Genomic DNA, 18967 nt, shown 5'->3' with positions numbered 1-18967 from the left:
ACTGTCGGGATTGACAGTGAATCGCCTCCGGTGATCCGCTCTCCTCGCTCCAGCTTTGCAGCCTCTGTAGCTCCTCTTTAGCTCGGCCGGGATGTTGTGTCGCATGTCGGTCTGTCCCTTTGTTTTTAGTGCCAGCAGCTCCGCTCTCGAATAGATGAAGGAACTGGTTCCAGAAGTTTTAAAAAGTGCATTATCCATCTTGTATTGCTATATCTAAGAGGTATAAGTAGAGGAAGGTGAAAAAAAAGTTTGAAAAGCCTAGTCTAAAAAGTTAAAGTTAACAAAAAAGGTGCGGTGTTGCAGAGCTACTTGGAAAGGCTGCCGTCACTCCAGCGCCATCTTGATGTTTTTTTTAATTTTATATAAACGATATACGACAGAAACTATATAAATTTGGCCAACGATAGAGATTTTGACTATACCGCTCTTTCGCGATAGCGCATGTTGATGATGTCATCAAGCTGCGCCTGTATTGGTCGAAAGCATCGCAGCGGCTACAACAATTATCATCTGCAAATTATGGCGGGCAACAGTCATAGCAAAGAGATGCACTTTTGAAATATGGGGAAAGCCAAAAACTGTGCTTCCTCCACTTCCGTAACATTGATTCATTAATGTTGAATTCTCTCGCAGCTGTTCTATTCCCATGTTGTTGCAGTATATTAATAACTAACCTCGTATTGTGGATGAATAATCTCAGTTGTTCTCCTGACTGAAGTTTGGCCCGTGTATAGTATCCTGCTATGCGATTGCATTTGTCCCTGACCACCAGAATCCCTCACGTTAACTTTTATCGAGTGGAAAAAAAGTTGGCGTTCATCCTCCAGCTTCACTGTGCTAATGTTATGCTAACATATCTGTGTCGCTAGCATCATCATCATTATATACCAGGTAGTCCAACTTCAGTAACCCTGCAAACGCCACTGCTGTTTAGTTTTCTGTCTTCATTTATGTTGGAAGTGGTAGCAGAGCTGTATGTTTTAATTAGTTTCAAAAATCTCTCAGTCAGAACATGGTATGTCATGTTTAGGTGGAAACTAGCAAGCTAACTTCCTGTTAACTTCTAACTCCGTTAAATTTAATAACTTCTGTTTTCATGGATGCATGGATGTAAAACTTAATTGTTACACCTGCTAAAGCAGCAACGCTGATGATTTTATTAAAGATGAAAGAATTTAGACCGTTTTTAACTCTCAGTGTTCGTTTGACTTTGGGACCTAGAGTGGACGGAGTTTTGGACCCAGATTACTCCACAAAGCTCCTCACTACGGCAGCCGTAATGCTCTGACAATCCATCACGCAGTGCGGCTTACCAAAGTTGTACTAAAACATATTTTTTAACAGATTTCTGCACGCCAAAAATCGGTTCGAGGTCAGTAAGCACAACCAGAATTCATACATAAGGCACAATCTCGATTTTTGAGAAAATTAAAGGATTTTAAGTGTGCCTTATAGTGTGGAAAATACGTTATACAGAAGAAAAGAATATATTGTGATATATATCATTACCGCACGTGCTTCAAATTATATCGCGATATGAATTTTAGGCCATATCACCCAGCCCTACTTGTAGTCCATAATTATTATGGAAAAATAATTTACCATAATTATTAGTGTGATACATTCAAGTACACAAGGACAAAGCACCACTTTAAACCATTAAAGCTGCTTCATTTACTGCCACTGTGAAGGAGCTCTGCACTCACAAGTTAATGTTTTTTTCATCGGGGGGGTCAGGAGTATTTCACTGTAGGGCGTTTCATTTAAATGAAGTAATAATGCTTCAGAGTAAGCACGCCATCCTCAGCCATCTGCATACGAGGTTCATCTTTGTTTGATTCATCAGCTGCAGTTGGCCCTTTCATTCAGTACGTTTACAATTTAAGTGTGAATCTGGCAGGAAGCTGATGCTGCGACACAAATGTACAGATTCAAATGAGTGTGGAGCCACTGCAGTTTCAGGAGGCTTATGAAAGGACATCTGATGAGAAAGACCCCTTCAGCACGCAGAAATATCAATTCAAACCTATCCAGTTTCAGATGAATCATTGGTTTCTAGGACAGACAGGAATCTGAAACAAAGCCAAAAATAGCTAATAAATCTACATTAACCATTACCGTATTTTTCGGGCTATAAGGCGCACTTAAACTCCTTTAATTTTCTCAAAAATCGACAGTGTGCCTTATAATCCGGTGCACCTTATGTATGAATTCTGGTTGTGCTTACTGACCTCGAACCGATTTTATGTGGTACACGGCGCTCATGCCGCACCACTTGATGGATTGTCAGAGCATTACGGCTACTGTAGTCAGGAGCCTCGCAGAGTAATCTGGGTCCAAACTCCGCTTCAGGTCCCAAAGTCAAATGAACACTGCGGAAGTTGAGGAAGCAAGAAGAATTCTTTTCATTATATTCCTCTTTTAGATGTGCTATATAAATAAAGATGACTTGACTGGACTCAAAGATGACTTAACTTGAATTAGTTGAGTAAAGTTTGGCTTATCTGACTGTTTTGTTAAGCTTAATGCGCCTTATGCGCCTCCGAAAAATACAGTACTCAGTCACTGGTTATTAAAATGCTTTCTGGTTTTATTTGTTCAGTTACAAACCATGCCAAAAGCCAAGAAACTAAACTATGAAGTAGTCTGTTTACATGAAAAGATTTTAGTTTTGTGAGATGTAAACAGTTTAATCTCAATGTTAAGATTTACCCTTTTAATTGATTATAACAAATACTAATATAGTATTAAAATAAAACATTACAGAAATTTGACTTGTTTTGTAACTGTAAAAAGCAGGATTAGGGTTAGGACTCAAGGACAGCATTTGCAACACTAATCAAGGCTAACAGCTGACCTGATTAATTACCCCCTTGGATTTTTGGGGGGGCAATAATGCGCACTGAATATTGATTCTTTAATTTATTATTCATACCTTTTTTGCACTTTTTATCCACGTTAAAGTTTATTGTGTTGCGTTTAGTGTCAACATGGGACAGTTTTCCAATTTGGTTGTACTATTGTGCTAAGTATGACTGTGCAATGACAATAAAGAGTTATGTTAACTTATTTGTAGGTCTGAGATTGGAAAGTTTGTATATTTTGGGGAATTTTTAAGGAAACTTAAAAAAACTTTGGAAATCCCTCATATTCAATATTCACGATGGTGAAACAGCTCAGGTGTCACTTTAATTACCTCCTGGTGTCATGTTGAATCCAGTTTGGACAAACATGATCATTAGTCAGCTACAGTTTCACTTAAAACAATGTCCAGTGCTGCTTTTATATGATTCATTAGGTGTTACGGTATAATCTCCTGTTCTGTGCACTGCTGCCAGGCAGAGGTGATTTTATTACACAAAGTGCCGAGAGCCTTTTGTCTCGGAGCCAGGTTCCTACACACGGTCCATTTATTTTACCAGCAGCAGCCATGGTTATATCATCTGATGTAGAAAGCTGGTGAATGTTCAGGAAAATTACGCAAGCTTTCGCCATCAGCTTCACAATGAGAAACCTAAACACCAACTGCTCCTTGCAGCTTTATTTAGCTGAGGAATTATGAGTCGTCTCCTCGCAATTTACTCCTCAGAGAGAAAATGTGAGGCGCAGCAGGCTTTCAATTACCACACCGAGGGAGAGGGAGGTGTAGTTACTAGACCTGCAGTAAATCAGGATGAAAGACTGAGAGAGGGGAGTGATAGCTTTTTGATATTTTATGACACGCAGGGCTGAAAATCAGTGTGAGGGGATAAAAGTACATCTACAGAGACAGAGGGGCAATGAGTGAGAAGGGAAGAGGTCAGAGAAGTAAGAAGGCTAGAGAAATAAAGAGAAATTACACAATCTCGGAAAACAAACCAAGAAAAGATGTGATTTACCCTTCTGTGTAAGAAATCTATATAACAGTTTCATCAGCATGGGATTTCTCAGTTATCCAATGAAAAATATTAATTCTAGGACAGTAAAAGCCATTGTCAGTTATGGGTTATGTGCTGTATTTAATAGTTTTTTTTAAATCCAAAAAAGTCTGTAAGTTTCTGCTGAGCAGGTGGAAATCGCAGGCAGTTCCTTTTGTGCAGTTTGGAGAGCTGCAGATGTAACACGTTACAATGTAAACATTATGTTTCTTTATTTCTTTAGCTTAATTACATATATTGCCAGCCTAAACTAAAACTTTGATGCTAAAGTAAACCCACCAGAGCCAGTTGTCTCTTTAAACCAAACGTTAAGCCTTTGAAAAATTACATTTTTGGCTTCTTGGGAGCAGAACAACATGTTACATTTGGGACAAACCAAGAAGAAATAGTCCAGCAAACCACCAATCACTGCACACAAATTTAACACGTCCCTGAGCATCAGGAATACAATAAAAAGACATCCACTGCCAGCCGTTCATTAATAAATGGAGTATTTTGGCTTTATGCTTTGAACGAGGATTTGAAAACTGACAAGTGAGTCTGAGTGGAAGTAAATGACCATAATTTATCATCTTAATCAATAAATAATAACATTTACAGTAAATTTCAACAAATATTTTGGCTGTAAAACTAAAGAAAAGTGCTGAAAGAAGCTAAAACACAGTGTCATAATTATCTATGGGTTTGCTCTTCAAAAACTTTTATTTTTGGCCTCTGAGCTCCTGTTCATTAAAAATATTGACTTTAGCACTTTTTTTGGATCAATTTAGCTTCTTACACGTGTCCAGGAGGAGACGAAAATCCCACTATAGTTGTGTCATGAAAGGCAACCCCTGGTGGCTACCCCTAGTGAATGAGCCAAAAGTAGCTTTATGTGTGAAAAACAGTATTCATGGGGTGAAATTAATATTTATATTTTGCAGGAAAGATCATATTTTTCATCCAGGTGTTTTAAACTGATTTTAAATAAGTTCTTTAACCTGATAATATTAACTAAGACACTGCAGTTCTCAGGATATGAAGCTTATTAATTTATTTGGTTCCTCTCAGAGGAATAACACTTTTTAAGAATCATATTTCCTTTATAGCTGTATTTTATCTCTTCTGATAGGCCTTCGACTTCAAGAAAATGAACATTATGGCTGATTTTTATTTTTTATTATTCTGTACTACTGACCCCACCCTCTCTACAGACCCCAAACAGGAAGGCAGAATGAGACACACATAGAATGCATGAAAAGGATGTTGGAAAAAACACCAGAAGCATGAATCACTCCGCTTTGAAAACCACAAAGCTTTGAAGAAGTGTGTGTTTTGGATGAATACCCCCTAAAAAAAATTCAACCCAAGGGCAGGAAAACCCTCGGAAAGACGGAGATCACACACCCTGCAAGGTCTTTGGAGGACTGTTTATTCCCGTTATCTGAATCTAAACTCTTCCTCAGAACCTCTCTAAATGATTCTAAAGAGATTGTAATCTAGACAGGACAGGAAAAGATCGGATCAGGGGCCTCATGGTGAATTAGAAGAGATAGAAAGAATAGGGAGATGAAAAAATTGAAGACTGGAGGACATGAAGGGGCAAAGAAAAACAAAGCAGGAGCAGAGGATCATTGTCTCACGTGTTGCATTATAATTCTTGCAGGTTGCACTGCTCTGCAGACACATATTTAATTCTCAAGAGGCGACATTCAGATTCCAGCAGAAAGCCCTTGACCAGCTGCACTGCAGCAGCTCACAGACAACACAAGCACCTCACCAACCAACACTCATGCATTATTAACAGCAGTGGTAGAGGGAAAAGGAGAAGAGCAAGGAAATGCAGCAGGGCCACAAATCACCTCATAAACTCAATCCTTTCATTAATAAAGATTTGATGATGTCAAACACAACCTAATTTATTAATACAGAAGAAAACATGCTGTTTGCCCTGTTAAGTTACTGCAAGCTCTTCATATCAGGGACAAACAGAGACTGCAGCGTGTTGTGCGCTCTGCTGAGAAGGTGATTGGCTGCAGACTCCCATCTCTGCAGGACCTGTACACCTCCAGGACACTGCGGCGTGCAGCTCGGATCTCAGCTGACCCTTCTCACCCTGGACACAGTCTGTTTGACCTGCTCCCCTCAGGCAGGAGGCTCTGGTCCATTCGCACCAGAACCTCTCGCCATAAGAACAGTTTCTTCCCCTCTGCTGTCGGACACATGAACAATAACCGTATGACTGTTCCCACCACTAACACATGACCCTACGCTGTGTTCACTGCATCATTCCATGTTTGGCACTGATCACCACCTGCACTCATGTATATATCATGTATATATCTATCCACTTAGCACTTTTAATTCTTATTCTTATTTTTATATTTTTATGACAGTATGTTTGCACTGAAGCACCGCAGCAATTTCCTAATGTTGTAAACCTGCTCAACATTTGGCAATAAAACCCTTTCTGATTCTGATTCTGATTCTAAATGCAACACTTCATTTAAGAGTTTGGAAGCCCTTTTTTTTTTTTAATCAGTAGGGCCGCTATTGTGAGATATTTGCAGCCATAAAGAGAGCAGCAGCAGTCAGGGCTGAAAGGTGAAGCCAACGCTCAAGTATTAAAAGCTGCAGTTCCAGGAGGATTGTGTTTTGCTTTTAGGTTTTGAGTTTTTAAAACCAAATATAGCTGTAATTTGTGAAGTGAGTCTAAGTGATGTGAGCTCCTGCTTAAAATTAACATTAGGGACTCTGCTGCTCTAGTTGACGTGTCCGAGTGCTGTTGGGTGGCTTCATTTACTCTAATGTACGTGGACCTCTGTGTTTGTGCTGTTGGTGCTTTGTGAACCATTTTGAATGGCGTTATCAGAGTAATAATATGCCTTGGTTTGAGTTACAGCCTGTTTTATTAATCTGCTGCAGAGCATCAAGTAAGTTAAGATAAGATAACCAATATTAGTCTCACACATGAGAAATTTGTTTTGTCACAGCAGAAAGCGGACAGTGCAAAGTTACATAGCAAAAATGAGAAAAAACACTGGAATAGGATAAGAATAAGATACTGTACAAAATTGTACACAATAGAATAGAATAAAATAAAATACAAATGCTATATACAACTGAGTATAATACAACAATGTCAGAAAAGAGTATTGCACTTAGTGTTATTGCTTAGTGTTATTGCTGCTACACATGTGTGGATTTGTGTGTGTTTGGTCAGTTGAAGTCTTTGTTGTGGAGTCTGACAGCAGTGGGGAGGAAAGACCTGCGAAATCTCTCCGTCCCACATCATGGGTGCCACAGCCACTGAAGGAGCTGCTCAGTGCTGTCAGAGTCTCCTGCATGGGGTGGGAGATGTTGTCCAACAGGGACGACAGCTTAGCCACCATTCTCCTCTCACTCACCACCTCCACTGGGTCCAAATGGCATCCTAGAACAATGCTGGCCCTCCGGATCAGCCTGTTTAGTTTCTTCCTGTCCCCAGCAGAGATGCTGCCACCCCAGTAGACCACACTGTAAACAATGGCTGAGGCCACCACAGAGTCATAGAAGGTTTCAGGAGTGGGCCTTTCACTCCAAAAGACCTGAGTCTCCGCAGCAGGTACAGCCTGCTCTGTCCTTTTCTGTAGAGGGCGTCTGAATTATGAGCCCAGGTAGCAGGTGTGGCATCGGCATTATGGATGAGCTCCGGGGGTCGGTGACCCCTAAGCTGAGTTCTACTTACATATCACTATAAACCAAATATGATTTATACATTTGTTTTTTTGTTATTGTTTTTTTTAAAAAGCTATCGTAGTAACAATCAAGCCCATGTAAATTTTTTAGCTAATAGTAGAGGTGTTACAAATAAGGACACTGATTTTAGAGACCATGGGTCTGTGCTCTTGGGTCATCAGCTACTCCTTATAAGCTACAATAGGTCTCTTTGGGACTACAAAAAGGTCATCATCAGCTCATGAGGCATTTTATTTTAAAAGAATGATCTCACCTTTAATTTCCAAAATAAATTATTCTGAGTGTACCGAGTGTTTATGGTTATTATGCATACTGTGGTTCCAGATAGGTTGTTTATGTTTGAATTTGTCGAGTAGGCTATAAAAGTGGCACCATTAATCTGTCCTCGTTTTGTTTATTTGCTTTTTTCCTGTGTGTGTTGCTCGTGTGCACTTTATAAATGCAGCTGATAATGCAGCACTGCATACATGTATGGTCACTACTGGCTCCAAAAACAAACACAATCGACCAGCCAAAATACAAATGCCGAAGCTCTGACGTGTTAGCCAACGTTTGATGTGATGGTGGCTGTATTCATTTTTTTATATAAAGCCTGCAGTCGGGACTTGATTATATTTACAGTAGAAGCAACCTTTTATTAACTGTTAAATAATGAAATGCAGATATCAACTTCTAGGAGGAGGTTGGGGTGGATGGTGGGTATATAAAGCACAAAAAATGGATTCCAGAAAACTGTTTCATAAAGTGCATAAAATAAAATGTTTGGATAAAGTCCACACCATGGAGATGAAGATGTTGAGGTGGCGCCTGGGTCTCGGGGCCACCTCAGCTTGACATCTTCGATCATCACTCTGTTACCTCTCGACCGATTTCTCAGGAAATGATGAAGAGTGGCGCAGATCACTGACAAGATACAAGAGTCGCGTGTCTGATGGTACAGCCATGTTGGCCGTTGTGATGAGAACTCTGTCTCGGACACAGCCCGACGATTAGACCCAGGTGGCAAAAGGCCATGAGGAAGACCACAAAAAGTGCTGGATGGACCAAATCAAAGATGATATGACTGTGACACTGTAAGATGCTCTGGATAGGAAGAAGTGGAGGAAGGCATGCAAAACAGTGGACCCTCTATTAAGCGGACATGAACCACTAGGAAAGAAGAATTGTTCTGCAATCTGGTTGTAAACATATGAAACAACTGCAAACAAGCATTTTATTCAGTGTTTTTATTTTAGACTTTTCCAGTGATTACAAAGGCTGCTTGACAGCTGAAGAGCACATAAAATGAATGCGGTTAAAAATATATTTCCCCTACATTCACTCTAACGTTATGACTTTAGTCATATAGAAATATTAAAACAAGGGATCATTCATAGCTACTATAGAGCTCATAAAAATGATGTCACATTACACCCACAGCCTCAGTTGTGGTGGAAAGTGCGAAAGAAAAAAGGTGAGAAACCAGATGAAACAGCGAGAACTGAGACATTCAGGCGGACAAAGAGACATCAAAGATCCGCCAGACTTATTAAAAGAAATCGAATTTGAAAGAACAACCAGAGATAAACTTCAAGGAAAGACAAGTATCTTAGACCTACTGAACCCAATACCACATTCATTTATACTAACACCAGACAGCGGCTTCTTCATCCTGTCAGCATGCACGAGTCACGATTCACAGGCTGTACAATGAATACTAAATCCTTTCACACCAATCACACTAACAGATGTCTTCCAATAAGCAACACAGCCCTGGGCTAAATAAATACAGCAGGTTTTGGTCATCTGTGGTGTTTCAAAGCAAAGTATTTTATGATCCTAAAGTACTTCTTTTACACAATTTTATATTTTCTTCCAAATCTACAGCTACTTTAATGCCACTGTTGTACAAATATTTAGGTCAGACAGGTAGACGCACACAGTAAAACCTTCCATGAAACTTTCAATAAGCCACCAACCAAATTCTGTGCAAATTTCTGGGGACCTCCGATTGAGAAAGCCTTCATCAGTGGCAACAGATCAGTCGGGAGTAAGGGAAAGGGATAGCTTGCGAAGCAGCTTGCACCACACGGCAAATCCTAAACGTTATGTAATTGTTCAAAAGCTGTCATATTTTCCAAAATAATTACTCCTAAATTATGAGGACAGAGTGGAAACGGAGATTGACAGATGGATTGATGTAACAGTGGCAGTGCTGCGGATTCTGTATTGATCCTGTGGCAAAGAGATGGTTGAGTGTGAAAGGGAAGCTGTCCATTTACAGGTCGATCTACTTTCTGACCCTCACCTGTGTCAACAAACTGTGGGCAGTGACAGAAAGAATGAGAGTGTGGAAACCAGCAGCAGAAACGAGCTTCCTCTGAGGCGTGCCTGGACTCAGCCTTGCAGATATGGCGAGGAGCTCGGCAGTAGTTCCAAGCCCCATCCCTTTTAAATTAAAAGGATGACTAAGACAAAATGCCCTCCATAATGTTGGAACAGATAAAACCATGGAAACAATTTCGTCATCATGCACTTGAGTTGTTTTTTGTTGAATTTAATAAGATGTTTTTTCAGCCCGATGACGTCCTGCTTCTCTTCCACTGATGCCTCTTTGGGCCTCATATTTAAAAATGACATTAAAATTACAGTGAAAAGCTGTTAAACACAAAAATTCAACAGTGAACCAACTTTGGATGTTATGTCTGCTTCATTTGTCATTAAACAACAAAGGAGCGAGCCTCACCTGACCGTGAAACTGCTTTCAGTTTATCGTCTGATTAAAAAAATGAAACGTGTATAAAATGGCTGGTTTATTCAAAATTTTAAATCCTTGGAATTAAAGAAATTATTAAATTTTTTGGGAAATACACTGAAGTCAGGAACGCTATAGCAAAAAGAAGGCTGTTATTTCTATATGCACTAATTTATATTTAAGTTGAAAATGGCATGAAAGGAGACGCTGGAGTGGAGTGGTGATATATACATACATATACATATATTCCAAAGGCCAGATCTGAATGAGGGTGGGGGAGGTTCAATTTGCCATGTTGCAACGAGCTTAGCTTCTGTCTTGCTAGTTTGTGCTGTGCTCAGTGGATCTGCGCTCGACAGTGCGGAGTAGTCGAACGCAGATCCACTGAGCTCTCAAGACAGACAGCATCGTCAGAAGAAAAGTTGATATAATAAATTAAAAATTTTGCATTGTTTGATACATATGCGTACCGAACCGAAAGCACTGTATCGAACAGTTCAATATCGATACGAGTATTGTTGCACCCCTAATATATTTATATGTATGTATATATCACTGTTGTTGATTCTCTGCCATTCTATCCATTACCATGTATTTCCCCTCTGACGTTTTGTGTTTACCAGAAATTATATTTCAGGAAATATCTGCACGGCTCAGCCTGCATTTGACCAGCCAGCCGTCCAGTACACGGCTCTGACTCAACTTTATTCAGAATATGAGAGGGCTTTTTGTGCTCGAGCCCTGCAGGGCTGCCCTGTTGTTGCTCTTCAGAGAGCTGCTCAGGATTGATGGGGCAATAACAAAGCCAAGCAAAAGGACCCATACTGCAACAGAGCATTACTCTGAACTGGGTTTTTGGGAGTTGGAAATATGAGAGAGAGAAAGCTTTCAAAAGAAAGAGAGGGAAGTAAAGCAGAGATTGATGGTGACACATTAGTATGCATGAGCGCTCAGGAGGACGCGGAGTATGACTTTGTAATGTGACAGCAAACAATAGGGATGAACAAGAAGCATCCAAAGGAAAAAGAATGTGCGATCGGATATAATCGGTTCATCCACTGCACTTAACTGCAAAACGGTGTCTTCAAACCTTTGATGTATATAAAATGGTCTTTGTCCAATTTTGAGTTTGACCAATCAAACTTTTTATAAGATGATGGATGATAATGACAGTTGGCAGTAACTTTAACCTTTTTCTGATGATGGCAGTGTTATCTATGTCACAGTGCTAAAACTCAAACACAGTGATAAAGAAACGTGTCGAACTGTCACAGCAATATGGCGGCGAAGCACCTGGGCAAAAGGTTTAGTGAAGTGCAGCATTTTCTTTGATAAGTGGACCTGTCCCCCTCAGCAAACCAGCTTTATACAGCAGGAGAGAGATGGGTGGGGTATGCTACAAAAATGAGCATTTGTAGGCCAAAAGCAAAAACCACAGAAGTAAAACACACAAGCCGGCAAAGACAAGAATGAAGACAGAGAGCTAACTTCACCTGTACATCTGTACCTCTTCAAAGCCAACTAACCTGTCAGCTGGACACAGCTAGAAGCAACTGCGAGACCCACAGAGATCGAGTGCACTCAGTTCAAAATGATTAATCTACAGAAACACGTCAGAATTTTTACCTTTTTTAAGGTGTCAAACATGTAGCCTGAAGGGTTAGGCCCAGCAGAGGGTTTGCAATGCGTGAAAAACCGCAGTGAAGTCAGTGAATTATTCCAGTTTTATATAAAATATAATGATGCCAGGAATGATGTCGTGCCTGTACAACAGGGGGGTGCAAATGGTTTGTTACAAGGACTCTGAAGGCTTCCCTTCCCATCTCTGCCCTTTCTCTCATTTTTATAGCAGAAAGACTTTGCAGAAACGTGAACCTGGACCTTTTGCTGTAAGCACAAGTGCAGTTTTCAAGCACTAAAGCAGAAAGATCTGATAAATCCGTTCTGGAAAATCAGCAACTGTGTCACAGCTTCCAAAAGGACAACTGGCCTCATGTATTTATTATTTATCACACTGGACTGTAACGAGCAGAGCAGTGGAGTATTGTGCAATAACCACAATCACAGGACTGTGGTTATTGATTACCGGGGACTGAACTTTTTAGCAGCAGTTTCCTGAAATGTGTTACTCAGGAAAATTTCCAACCCCTCTAAATGATTGTTAATGTTAGTGCTGCTCTCTGAAGAGGTTAAAAGCTGAAGCAGCCTTATATAAGTGGGAAAAAAATAAACTGGCAAGGTTGTAACTCTTCTGCTGAGCATCGATTTTCCTGCTTGAGAGGATGAATAGTCTGCAATCACTGCGACCAGTTGTTTTTGCAGCTGCACACAAACGCACACACAGAAGCACAGATGCACGCTTCGATCACTCTGATATATTTAGAGCCGAGCGCGCCGTCCCTGTCAGAATTGCTAGTGTGTCATCATGTCAGCGGGGCTGGCAAGTAGGGCGTTTATTTTGAAAGAGGGAACCTTGGGTCAGAGCACCGGGAGAAAAAAAAAAAAAAAAAAAAAATCAACATGCACACCTAACTTCTTGTTTTTTTTGTTTTTTTTTATTAGTTTGGTGGCAGAAGGCTGACCTTGAACAAAAGTTGGTAAACATTTCAAAATGCAGCACAAAAAATAAATATCTATGACATGAATTTAAAGGCTTTTAATTTGAGTAAACACGGCAGCTTGAACAAAATCCACCCATCCACTTAGTCAGTCATGTAACTGATGCTACTCAGTGGAAATTTAACACTGGATTATGGGACTGAACCATCTTCAGTCATGCTTGGTGAGACTGGTAGTGTTTGCACATTAGATTAAACAGACAGTTTAAGGCTATAATTTATAACAAATCAATGATTTTTACATTATATTTTACATTAAATGACAGTTTTTAAGAAAATACATTCACACTCCATTTGTATTATGTTTAAATGAGCAATTGAGCAGGCTCTAATGGTCCTCCTACTCTCAGTTATTAGGCTAATCCTGGCCCTAATTACCAGACTTCACCTCAGTGCTTAAAATAGAAACACAAGTTTTTTGCTTCATCATAGCTAAGTAATTGCTACTTGTACAATGTGGTGGCCATACCACAATGCCAGTATTCCCCTGTAACCCACTGGGCACAAAAAAAGACTGTATAAAAAAGGTGGACACGACTTTAGCATCAAACCTGCATTCTTCCTAACAGTCAGCAGGAAGCAACTTCTCTGGTTGCAAAGGGGCGTTTGATTGTTTATAAAAACATAATATCGGTGGCCATTACTTTAAAAAGTTAATTCACAAATCCACCCCTTTTCATGGTCCTGATGAAGAGGAGTCTGCATATCATACAGCACATAGCTAACCTCCAACAATGATGAGGTGACTAGGGCACGTGAGGAGGTGATGCTAGCAGCTGGTAATGTGTCACCCAAACAAAAACAAATGGCTCAAATGAGCATCGCTGGAGCACAAAGGGTGGATGGAAACTATGATCTGCTGCCCCTCCCTGAGTCTGGTTCTGCCGAAGGTTTTTTCCTGTTAAAAGGGAGTTTTTCCTTCCCACTGTCGCCAAAGTGCTTGCTTGGGTTTTTCTCTGTGTGTTGTACAGTCTACATTACAATATAAAGTGCCTTGAGATGATCGTTGTTGCGATTTGGCGTGTATAAATAAAATTGAATTGAATTGATACATAATGGAACTATAAGCAGCTGGAAATACATAAAACAACACTGTAACACTTTTGTGCAGCACCTCATCAGTTCAAAGGTTAAGTTACTTCAGCTATTGTTAAAATATTACTCAGTAATTTTATACTTTAACATTTCCAGAGAAAAGCACCAGTGAGGTGACTTTTATGCTTAGGTTAGACTTATGCTGTGGCACTGTAATGGCGCTGCAGCCGGCGCCTTGTTTCAATTGATTCACAATTTTGTGAAAAAAAAAAACACTAACTTTGTCCAAAAACTTCTCATGTTTAACTGTTTTCCACTTTTTCTTTGGTCTTTTTAGCCTTTTTGGCCAGGGTGATGGGAGTATCTGCCATCAAACAAGAAGACAGCCGCATGTAACTACGACTGTGTTTGCTAGTTCACCTTACATGCATTAATGTAATAACGTGGTTAGCCTACTCAACGTAAATGACACACGAACAACATTAAGCTACTCAGGCAGAGAAGAACGGCTGCTGCTGCCATCATCATCCGTCATCATTTCTGCTACACTGGCAGGACTAGGGGCCAGGACTCTACTCTTCGGGTTCTTGGGGGATGTTGCAAACTCCTGGTCCGATAACAGGCACCACACCCGGAGTAGATGTGCTCAGTGTGAGGTCTCACAGCAAGCTATCAAATACGGCGCATTTCTCGGCTTTTAAAAAAAACGCTATGCGTCGCCAGGTGTTTCATCAGATTCGAGGAGTTACCTCCTTTGCACAGTATCACCTTAAAGCACTTGTTGCAGGCTGCTGAGTTTGCATCTTTTGCTGTGAAGTACAGCCAGACTTTGACCGCTTCACCTTGGGCATTTTTAATCTGTAGCTCTGCTCTAAAAGAACGTACGTACCTGGGCCCGCCTACTACACTTGCAAAGGTAAAATGATTGGCTGGAATCCAAAGTGTATGACATCTCAGGAAAAAAAAAAAGCACAGAAATAAAGCACCGAAATGTGCGCTGCTTTCCGGTCTGGTTGCCATCATGGCACCGGATACCCATCCCTTGTCGTTAATAGCAGTGGCTCACTAAAAGAGGAGAATGGAAACTGTCCATTTTATTTGCACTAATAAATTCAGCTCAGTCGCAGCTGCGAGCATTGTTCATTGTTTTCTTCCACATCAATATCAGTGTTTCCTAGAAATATTGTGATATAATTTCAAGGCCAGATTGCCCACTCCTATTGTAGATAATGGACTTTATAGTGATACTTTTTCAAAATAAAACCCTCCAGTTCATCTTTGGATGTTTTAAGATTCTGTAAAGTGATTAGATTTTCAAAATAAGATGCCCCAAACCAAGTTGGTCCATTTTAAGTTACTCTGCAACTGTTATCGGCTATCTACCTTAGCCAACTGGCTACATATGTTTAAATTAATAAATATACTACATATACAGCATTTATATTGATACATATATAGAGATTGACAGACCACGTGACTTTCGCGCATTGCATGCGGTGAACTCGTGGCAAAACAATCCAAGTACCGCATCAAATGCAAGCATTTGCAGCACCGCAAAACGTTCATTCTTCGGTTCCAATAAATTCTTGCTTTTTCTTTTCCCCCAAAAAAGGTATGTACAAAACGAAGGAGAACAATGCCGGTCCGTACAAAGACAGACTTGATGAAAAGTCAAAGAAAAGATACGAGGAAAAAAATCAAACCAGTGAAAGAGTCAGACCCTTACGAGCACACAGAGGGACAAAATACGTTAGCGTGCTGCCCAACTTTCACCACGCTCATATTTATAATCATACGTTTCTTGGAGTGAGTGCACACACTCGTGAAGTTTAGTAACTTCAGGTCACTGCAACAAGCCCAGGTACAGTTTACCGACAGATGGGTGCAGGACCTTGAAATGCACCGTGTAGAACGAAAGACTATTGTACGTATCATAAGTTTACCTCACAAATTGTCGTCATAAATACACATTCTTTAACCGTTTATTAATAGGACCTTTGAGCTCAACGGTAATTAATTAGTAGTGGAAATAATTTCTGGTACGCATTACAGAAATGTAGCAGTGACAATAATATTGTATGCTGTAATCGCACTGGACAATTAGTGATACAAAAAAACTGTTTTAAATAAAAGTATATGTTTTTGTCAATGTACCATAATAACAGAAGCGAAACGCAATATTGTGTCAGGACAATTTACTATTTATGCACAATAAATAAAGGAGCATAGCGCGACAATTTCTGTTCAGCGCCAGACTTGCTTGTAACCTATATCACCAATTATGTTATGAAAAATGACGCATTAACTACAACAGCAGACTGACCTCTGTGGAAATGCTTGGAGCAGACTAACCTGTGAGCTGGAGGGTTCTGGGACGTTATATTTTGTCTTTGAATGGCTGCAATCCAGGCCACCCGTTGCCTCTTTGTTGCTTCGGAAACATGGCTCGAACAATTTCTCTTCAACGACGTAATCCGATAACAACCGATCTCTTTACCCGTCGGCTTTCCGTGGCTGTCATGCGACCGGCTATTGCAGTTAATAATACAACAGCTTCTTGCCATTTTTTGTGTTTCTTTTTATCGCTGTGTGACTGATTTCAATTGAAAACCTGCGTGCGCTAGTACCTCTTGCCACGAGTTCCCAGAATTCTTTGCGGTTTTACCCCTGAGTGACGTCACATTTTCAATCTCTATCCGGTTGTTCAGTGATGACGTGACGAATCCTACTTCCGGGTCTAAAGTAGTCTGCGTTTAATATGGCTTTTGTGTTGTTAACATGTTTAATGTTATGTATTTTCTTCTATTTGATCTCAAAAAGCTCCTAAAACAGTCAGTGATCACTATTGACCTCCCTCGGCTTTTATTACCACTAATCATTTATTTAAGCTCAGTTTTTAAAACCTTAGGATGTAACTGCAGCCCAGCCCATGCAGCAGTATATGAATGACTAACCTTGTATTATGGATGGATTATCTCAGTTGTTCTCCTGGCTGAAGTTTGGTCCTTTTACAGCATCCTGCCATGCGATTACATTTGTTCCTGACCACCGAGAACACTCACGTTAACTTTTATCGAGTGGAAAAAAAGTTAGCTTGTTTATATTATGCTAACATAGCTGTGTCGCTAGCAATCACGTAGCACATCATTATATACCAGCTAGCCAAACTAAAGTAACCCTACAAATGTCACTGCTGTTTAGTTTTCTGTCTTCATTTATGCTGGAAGTGATAGCAGAGCTGTACGTTTTAATTTGTTTCCAAAACCCCGCAGTCAGGACATGCTATATTGTATTTAGATAGAAGCTAGCGAGCTAACTCCCTGCTAACTTCTAACTCCGTTAAATGTCATAAATTCTGTTTTCATGGATGCCTGGAAACTCAATTGTTACACCTGGTAGAGCAGAACGCTGATCATTTTATTAAAGATGAAAGACTTTAGATAGTTTTTCAACTCTCAGTAATGCCATAGTGATCGTTTGATATATGGACCTGCAGCGGAGTTTAGACCCAGACACGGCTAGTGACGTCAGACTGAACAACCGGATAGCAGGCCAGCAATGATCTCACCAGTTTCTGAAGAAAGAGTTAAAAGTGCGTTCCTTAAGCTGTTGTAGATAACTGTGAGGTGCATATTTAAAATGTGGACTGTGACCTGTTCAGCCTGCTCTTTTATTTCCTTATTTTAGTGTAGCTAAAGCAACATGTTAGTTCTACTTCTAGTAATTAGATTATTCAGATGTGTTAGTTTTTGTCCTATTTGTGCTTTTTAAAAATATGTCTTACTTTCCCAATCTGTAATTAAATGGTCAATGCTATTCTTAAAATGTATGCTAGGTGGAAAAAAACAACAACTATGAAATAGATAAATCAGAGTGATGGTATTTCAAATGAACTGTTATTTTTAATTCATTTAACCTATACTTGACCTGATGGTTAAATTGCAGGCATCAGATCAAGTAAATGTGTTGGTGAGAAAAAGTGGTGTGATTGCTGTCAGCTGGTAACAATAAAAATAATAAACAAAGAAAACCTCACGATTAGATACAAAAACGGATACAAAAACAAGGACGTGCTGATTTTTTGTGGATTCTGGAAGATTTTCACGTTTCAGTTTAGAAGTTTTTGTCATCATCTGTTAAACAGATGTTTAATCTGTAAGACTCTTAATCTGGATCTTAAATTGTTTTTTTTTTGTCAAATCTGATGAGTAATTTTAAAAAATTAAATACAAATGAGCAATTTAAAATCATGGAGGTCAAAATGACAGCACTCGTCTGTTTTCCACACTGTAATATACAGCATATTGATTACACCCACACAGCCTAAGGTTCATCTCAGCCAATGGGATTCATTCTGCCCCCAGCTGGAGCTTTGCCTCGGGCAGCAGAGCTTCTGTCTTCGTCCAGCTTTCATTGATTTTAGGCTGAATTCCCTTACAGTGGCTGATGGCTGCAGCCACATCATCAGCACGCAGTGAGGAGGTCAAAGGTCAAATTGATGAAGTGACTTGAAAACAAAAGGAAAGGACACGGAGACACGTGGGTCCTCTGCTCACGTGTGAAGCCCTCAGGGACAATCAATTATTGAGCGAGCCAACTAGAGCTCAGCCTGGCCTGTGTGTGTATGTGTGTTTGCATCAAGCCTGCCTTCACTTCACACGTGTGTGGTTGCCAGGACAACACGTCCCTCGAAGGGAGAGAGAAGCATGTTTGATCAGGAAGCAACAGAGAAGCAGAGACAGACTGATTAACATCCTTTTTATCCTCAATCTTTGTTCAAATTCACATCTTTATGTCTTATTAAATCTGATTATTGACACATTATTTTCTATTTCCTCATTTTTTTGAGTGTCCTGTCACCATAATTTGAATTTAAGAGAGACAAACTGTGCTCCCATCTGCTCCCACTTAATAGCAGCTTCTTCAATCTGCTCCATCAATCCTCT

General features: G+C 40.0%; 1 protein-coding gene across 1 annotated transcript in view; it reads right to left on the bottom strand.

The window, feature by feature from the left end:
* The window catches only part of LOC146579247 (endophilin-A1-like), a 61489-nt gene that overhangs the window by 28899 nt on the left and 13623 nt on the right, over positions 1-18967 (bottom strand). The gene's annotated exons all lie outside the window — the stretch shown is intronic.

The sequence above is a fragment of the Mchenga conophoros genome, linkage group LG3 (genome assembly GCF_057382185.1).
Source record: "Mchenga conophoros isolate Kocher_MC1m ecotype Shallow Benthic linkage group LG3, M_conophoros_male_GT1.1, whole genome shotgun sequence".
In the NCBI taxonomy this organism is placed as follows: domain Eukaryota; kingdom Metazoa; phylum Chordata; class Actinopteri; order Cichliformes; family Cichlidae; genus Mchenga; species Mchenga conophoros.
This window is presented reverse-complemented; position numbering and strand designations above follow the sequence as displayed.